We start from the raw sequence: 7787 nt of genomic DNA, 5'->3' as shown, positions 1-7787 counted from the left end.
GCTAAGGGGTCCTTCCCCACCCTGGGGTCAAGGCCAAAGCCATCCCCAAGGGCAGGACCCCCCCATCTCCCACCCACTCGACTTGGGCCCCCTTCGCTGCTCCAGGGGCCCTCTCCCGTGGAACCCACTCTCTCTCCTCCCACACTGGCCCCAGGGGCTCAGCAACCCCAGCTGGAAAGAGAAAGACCCCCCCAGGCCCCTCCCCACCAGCCCCCTCTCAAGATCGGCCCTCCTCAGGTCAAGAACCCTTGGTCCATCCATCTGTCCACCATGTGCATCTGTCCGTCCGTCCTCCAGGCCCCGATTGGGGGCCACAGTGTGGGCCTGGGCAGCGGCCGTGTGGGCTGATGAGGTTGGGTTATCTGGAACCTTCTTGACCAGGGACCTTAGAGCACTGGGGAGAGGGCTGCACTCTGGGGGGGCCTCCCCCCACAAGAACCATCTCTTTACCTAACTGCATGGTGCTTAGTCAGGGACTGGTGCACGCTGCTCCGAGGCGAGCCGCAGCTGACTCAACGTGCATGGCAATTAATTCTTGGCGCTGTCCCTTCTGTTCTGCCCGCCCTCCACCACCCTCCTCTTTAAAAAAAAAAAAAAGGGAAAAAAAGGCTTAAAAAAAAGAAACTTGAAAAAAAATTCCACGTTTCCTAATTTGCACGGAATTTTCTATCACATGATGTGCCTTGCCTTTTGAGAATAAGTATTAACTTTAACCAATATCCCTGCTCAGTAACTGCATGCCTGCCTGAGTAGTTACCAAGGAGGAAACTTCAACAAGAGAGACAGACACGCGACAGTGACATGAGAGACAATAAAGTGAAAATGAAAATGGGGAAAAAATTTTTTTCAGTTTCTTCTTCTTTGGCTTTAGCTGTAGGAGTGTATATTTAAGTATAGTCACATTAACAAATCTTCCTTGTATGGGTATAGATGTTATTCTATCACTCATAACATTGTATTTCAGGACAGAACTTGAAATTGGATATTCTTAATGTGAATGCAAGACCATTCTTCTTTGGTTTTTCATTCCCAGTGTAGTATACTGTATTATTAGCTGTTTGAAATTGGTCAAAGCTGGTCCATCTCATTTCACTAACACCTACACTGCTGATGTTCATGCACTCTATTTCATTTTTCACAATTTCAAGTTTTCCAACATTCAAGCTATGTATGTATATTCCATGTTCCATTTATTAAAGGACGCTTGCCATTATATTTCTTCGTTTTAACTGACTTCCAGTCTGGGCTCTATCACTTATACTATAACTGTCCAAGTTTCTCTTCTGTCCACAGGGTTTTCAGAGGCCTGTTCTTTAAGAAGTTTATGGCCAATCCTGCTTCCTAGAATGTGTTAATCTGGGAGCTCTAATAAAACCTGTACCATGGGTAACTCTTGAGGCTTTTGTCACATGAGTGGCATAGCTTTCTTTATCACAGCAATTCACTATTAGGAACCTCTCCAAAATGCTGAAAGGCAATGATGTCAGTTTAAAGACTAAGGTATGCCTTTTTCAGGCCATGGTCTTCTCAATCTTCTGTTGCATATGTCAAAGAGCTGGACAATGAATAAGGATAACAGAAGAATAATTGATGCTTTAGAGTTGTGGTGCTGGAGAAGAGTGCTGACTATCCTATGGACTGCAAAAAGAACAACCAGATATGTTTTGGGAAAAGTACAGCCAGAGTGCTCCATGGAGGAAAGATGGCAAAGCTTCATCTTTCATAATTTGGACATGTAGCCAGGCAAGGCTATTCCTTGGAAAGGAACATCACACTTGGAAAGTTGGAGGATCAGCCACGGAGAGGAAGTCCCCAATGAGATGAACTGACAAGATGACTTCAGCAATTGACTCTAGTGTGTCAGTGGCTGTGAGGATGGTACAGGATAGGGCGAGGTTTAGGTCAGCTGCCCATAGGGTTGCTCTGAGCTGTACTCTTGAGGTATCTGCTAATTGTGCTTATGCAGACTGCAATTTGTGACAAAAAACCTGAGAAGATTGCACCGCAGTTGCCACTAGGATTCCACCAAGGAAATTTCCTGATGCTGATGGTCTCCCAATGTGGACAGTGTTTGGTGGAGCTCCCAGCTGTAAGAAAGGTTTGAAAGCAGGAGTGGCATCCACTTTCTAAACCACGTATCTATGGAAACCCTATGAATTTGGAGAAAAGACCGTAGTTATGGAAGGCATTAGGTCTTTTGTTCATAGAGTCTCTATGAGTCATACTTGACTCAACAACAATCTACAACAATGACATGAGTTGTACTTGTTGTGGTTGTTGGTTGCTGACGAGTCCTAACCTGTTTTACAACTGGGAGTTAGAACAAATACTGTCCACAATGGGAAACCATTCTGTTATTTGATATACTTATGGCACAAGGTATCAGCATCATAGCAAACCCAGATTACCTCATATAGAATATTGACAAAGAGTGATGTGTAAAGTGGAAGAATGTTCCTCCAGATATAACAGCATTAGTCTCACTTAGCAGTGGTTAAATATTGTCAAGTGGAATATGACTAAGAGTAAGCTTTGCACAAAAGACCTGAATTCTGTTCTATGATTAACATTATTCCTGTACATTTATAAGAGAGTTTGTAGAGTTTCCAGAGGTACCTAGTTTAGGAAGTGTATGTTACTCCTGCTTCCCAATATGAAACAATCTGGAAGCTCATCCAACCATTGCACATAATAGGTAACCATTATGGTATATAACATGACTATGGAATAGTGTTCAGCATCACAGCAATGCCAAGTTGTTCCATATAGCAAATAGACAAAATGATTACTTTGTCTTTTAAAGAATATTAATCTAGAATTAAAAATTTGGGGCTCTTGGGCCCTATAGAATTTTAAATCCACACCCCTGAGCACCCTTACCCTTAGTCTAAGACTCAAGGGCCACCCTCTTTTGAGGGGGAAAAAAGAACGGTAACACACCTCAAAAAGGACCCCATAAACTTCCCTTGAATGACCACCATCAAGACAAAACCAACATTGAGATGACTGCCAGCAGCCACCAGCTGACTTCCAGAGTGGAGGGAGACACCATCTCCAGGTCCCACCCTATCCCACAGATCCATATCCTCATCAGTGATTTTAAATCCACATCCTTGAGCAGGGCTCCACCCTTACCCTTAGTGTAAAGTTAAGAGCCACCCAATAATGACAACTTACAGGAAGCCAATGAGCCATTACATCCTCTCCCATTCAACTTCTGGATAGTCTATCAGCCATGAGACTGCCTACTTTTGAGACTCAAAAGCACACATCTCAGGGCAGCCATACCAAAGGTCCCTCGCCTGTCAGAGTCTGTGGCAATAAGAGGGCTGTAGAATCAACTCTATTCCAATTGGTTGAGGTGGTATGGGGTGAATACATACACTTTATCAGTCTCTCTTTGTTTGACATAGAACATCTGTTTTCTAAAACATTTTAAAAATCTGCTGAATCTAAAAAATGGTAGAATCAAATCTCAAAGAATTAGAAACAATTTCTAACAACTTTCATTTAAGAAAAAATCATAAGAGTTGCACTGTCTACTATTATGGTTGGAAGTGAATTCTGGTGCTAATTTATAGTAATGTTGTTGCTGTTGTTATGTGCTGTCGAGTTGTTTGCGACTCATAGCGACCCCATGTACAACAGCCCTAAACTGTGCTCTATCCTGTGCCAATCTCACTTATAATTTAGAAGCTGCTGTATTTCTGGCAGTTCAAATTCACCAGTGGCTCTATGGGAGAGAGAAGGGGTGTGTTCAGGTGGGCTGCTGTGAGTTGGATCTGACTTGATGGCAGTGAATTGTATTTTAATTATGGGTGGAGGAGGGCGATGCAAATGGTTAACATCCATGGCTACTAACTGAAAAGTTGGAATTTGAGCTATCCAAAGACTGCTAGGGGAAGAGGTTAAGATCTGTCACTTGATTGGAAAAAGTACTTAGTAATGACATATCAGATAAGGGACTTATATCCAGAATTTATAGAATACTTGAGCACCACAACAAGATAAAGGTAAATAATCCAATAGAAAAATAGGCACAGGATATGAACAGACACATCACCAAAGAAGACATTCAGATGGCTAATGAGCACATGAAGAAATGTTCAAAATCCCTAGCTCTAAGAGAGATGTAAATCAAAACAACTATGAGATATCATCTCACCCCAGTAAAAATAGCAACATTTAACAGAGCAGCTAGCGAGGTTGTGGAGAAACTAGAACCCTTATTCACTGTTGGTGGGAGTGTAAAATGGTGCAACCACTGTGGAAGGCGGTATGGCGCTTTCTCAAAAAGTTGCAAATAGTGATACCATTTAACCCAGCAATTCCATTACTGGGAATATACCCCAAAGAGACCGTAACTGACATCCAAACAGATATAGGCACACCCATGTTTATTGCGGCTTTGTTCAGAATAACAAGGAGTTGGAAACAACCTAAGTGTCCATCAACAAACTAACGGATAGAGAAGCTGTGATATATTCACACAATGGAATACTATACTGCATTGAAAAACAAGGAACTCATGCAATATTATTCAAAATGGGTGACTCTGGAGGACATTATGCTGAGTGAAGTATCTCAGTCACAAAAGGACAAATACTGCATGGTGACACTGTTGTAAAACAGGACTGACATCTGGATTGGGGAAAGACTGAGAAAGATGGGTTCGATAATGTATACTGCATTGAAACAAATAAGGGAGAAAACTGTTTAAAAGGGATATGTGATTAGGTATTTTTGTCATGACAAGAGTCCAGAGTGAAAGCTGGATAGTGGAATTGACCTGGGGGAGGGTTTGTAAAACAATGAAAGAATTTTTCTTTTACTTTTCTAAGAGGGTAGTGTACTAGGGGGAAGGATTGGGAGGGGAGAAAAGTGCAACAATGGATGAATGGAAACCCAAAGTCTCTGTAAATTTTCATTGAAATTGATAATATTTTTTTTAAAAGAATACTCCAGAGAGACACTTCAAAAAGAAACAAAAAATTGCTGTCCTTTTATGTCAATGGTGGAGAGAATTTTAGACCTAAAATTAAGTATGCCAAATGAAAAAAAAAATCTGTCAATTTACTTCTGAAAAACAAAATCAGTCAGTGGAAACTTTATGGAACAGAATTCTACTTTGACAGGCATGAGGTCACTATGAATCAAAATCAACTCAGTAGCAACTAGTTCACTGAGTAGGTATTTAAGGATAATAACAGATTGCTACATTTATTAATCCAGTTGCAATACCAAATGTTTTACAAAACTGGTAGTTGATGTGTACCCTTGAGTAAATATTCATTCAGGTTGTTGTAGGTCTTTGAGTCTCATAGTAACCCTAACAACAACAGATCAGAACCTTCTAGCCTGTGTAATCCTCATCACCTCTTACATGGTCAAGTCCATTTCACAGTCACTGTGTCAATCTATGTTATGGAGGGTTTTCCACTCTTTCTTTGGCCCATCACCTTTCACAGTGTGATGTGTTTTCCCTAGAACTCGCTTCTTCTGATAACATTCCCAAAGTGAGATCAAGTTTTGTCATTCTTGCCTCCAAGGAGTACTCTAGTTGCACCTTGTCTAAAACAGATATGCTTCGTTCTTTTATCTCACAATGACTTACTTGTTTGAGTAGTTTTGAATGGTCTGAATGTCTTACTTTTCAGTTAGCAGCTGAGTATGCCTTTTAACTCTTGAAATAACCCTAAGAAGTAGGGTTTTACATGCATATTTCAGATGAGAAAATCGATACTTGGTGAATTGTGTCACTTGCTCTTGCTCACCCCTGCATTGTAGCAAAATCAGAAGCAGAGAATATCCACATCGGCATTAGTCTATCCATCAAAGCCTGTGTCCCTTTCACTAGATAGAGTTCAATTCAGACTAGCAGGTTTTCATGTTATCACTGAATTTATCTAGCTTCCTTCCCTCTTTATATGCAAAGCTCGTTCACTCTCATTCATTGTCATTGAGTTTGATCTGAGTCTCAACTGACTTTCCAGTGAGGTATTTGGAGGCTGCAACTCTCACAGGACGAGATTGCCTGTATTTCTCCTTCAGAAAAATGGGTAGATTCAAACCACCATAGACGTGCCACTTTTGGGTTTTTTTTTCCATTTTTTCTCATTTTTTGTTGGTATACATATTCATATACATTGTGTTTCATTAATGTACTTAGTGGTTGTTTTGTGTGTTTTATACATTACTTTAATGTCATTATATTTTTTATGATCATTCCGATTATTGTTGTTGTTATGTGCCATACAGTCTCCTGAAACTCATAGAGACCATATGTACAACAGCTGTGAACCTCACACAATGGAATACTATGCAGCACTCAGGAGCAACAATTTTGAAAAGTGCCATATAACTTGGAAGAGGCTGGAGAGCATTATGCCGAGTGAACTAATGCAGTCTCATAAGGACAAAACTGCAGAAGACCATTATTATAAAAATAGAAGGATAGCTAGAAAAACATGTACAGGAACTGAAGAAGAGGGTGAGGGTGAGTGAGAGGGTGAGGATAGATAGGGGTGAAACCACAGGTGGGTGCACGGTTTGGTGAGTGGAGGGGACGGAGAACAAATGGGAAGGATCCATGCGAAGAGACAAGGTAATGATTGGCAAGGTCCAAGGTGATTCATTTTATAACATAATGTATGAGAATGGATGAAATACAATGTGAACAAATAGTGTGAAACACAATGTATATAAACTTTGTAAGCAAGCCAATTTTTAAAAAATGTAAAATTGATCATCATTGGGCAATGTCTACCATTTTCCTGTCTTTTCTGATCCTAGCTGGATTTTCCCCATTTCCTTTATCCCCTCCCTCCAGTTGGAAAGACTGGAGAGCACTACGCTGAGTCAACTAACTCAGTCTCAAAAGGACAAATACTTATTAAGACTATTGTTATAATAATAGAAGAATAACTAGTAAAATGTGTGAATAAAATAGTAAAATTCAAGGGGTAAGGAGTGGGAAAAGAGGGGTGAGGATGGATTGGGGGGCGTAAATCACAGGGTCACACAATTTGGGTTAGCTTTAAATCATTCATACATCAATTATCTCTTTTAATAGGTTAGATCACTTTATCAGAACACTTTCTATAGATGAAAGCAAGGGGTAGAAAAGGTATATGTGGTTCTGGGCTCTGCAAAGAGTAATAATGAAAGACTTTCAGCAACTTTTATTTAGCACAGAAGCAATTGTGTAAGCGTAATCATTCTTGTACAATCTCAAAGCTTGTTTCTTCTTTGTTATCACCAATTTTTTAGAAACGAAAAAAATTGGAAAAATTAAAATTTAATCTCTGGCTTAGTGGCTTATATTTAGGAATTTGGGGAATTCAAATATATTTTTCATTGTTGTTGTTGATTGCTGTCAAGTTGAGCATGACTCGTAGCACCTCTATGAAAATAGGCCTGAAGCCTTTCTATAACTATCATCAATCAACTTTCATAGAATTTCCAGGGGCATGTTGTTTGGGTAGTGGATGCTGCTCCTGCTTCCAAACATGTCTTACACTGGGAGCTCCACAAATACTGTCCACCATGGGTAACCGTTATGGCCTTTGACACTTAAACGGCACGAGTTTCAGCATCACAGCAACCCCAGGTTAAGTCAGTACAGCATACTGACAGAGGAGTGCTATACCACTGAGAGGAATGTTCCTCCAAAATCTAATATTTTGCATCACCATTTTAGATTGTTAATAACTTTAGTCTGCTTGTCTCCTTGGTCAACACTCTTGGCGCCGGTAGCCAGGAAATAAAAAAACGTATTGCGATGGGGG

This window comes from Elephantulus edwardii, unplaced genomic scaffold, assembly GCF_000299155.1.
Source record: "Elephantulus edwardii isolate Elephantulus edwardi_28Jun2011 unplaced genomic scaffold, EleEdw1.0 scaffold00043, whole genome shotgun sequence".
Classification (NCBI taxonomy): Eukaryota; Metazoa; Chordata; class Mammalia; order Macroscelidea; family Macroscelididae; genus Elephantulus; species Elephantulus edwardii.
Note: the sequence above shows the minus strand (reverse complement) of the source record.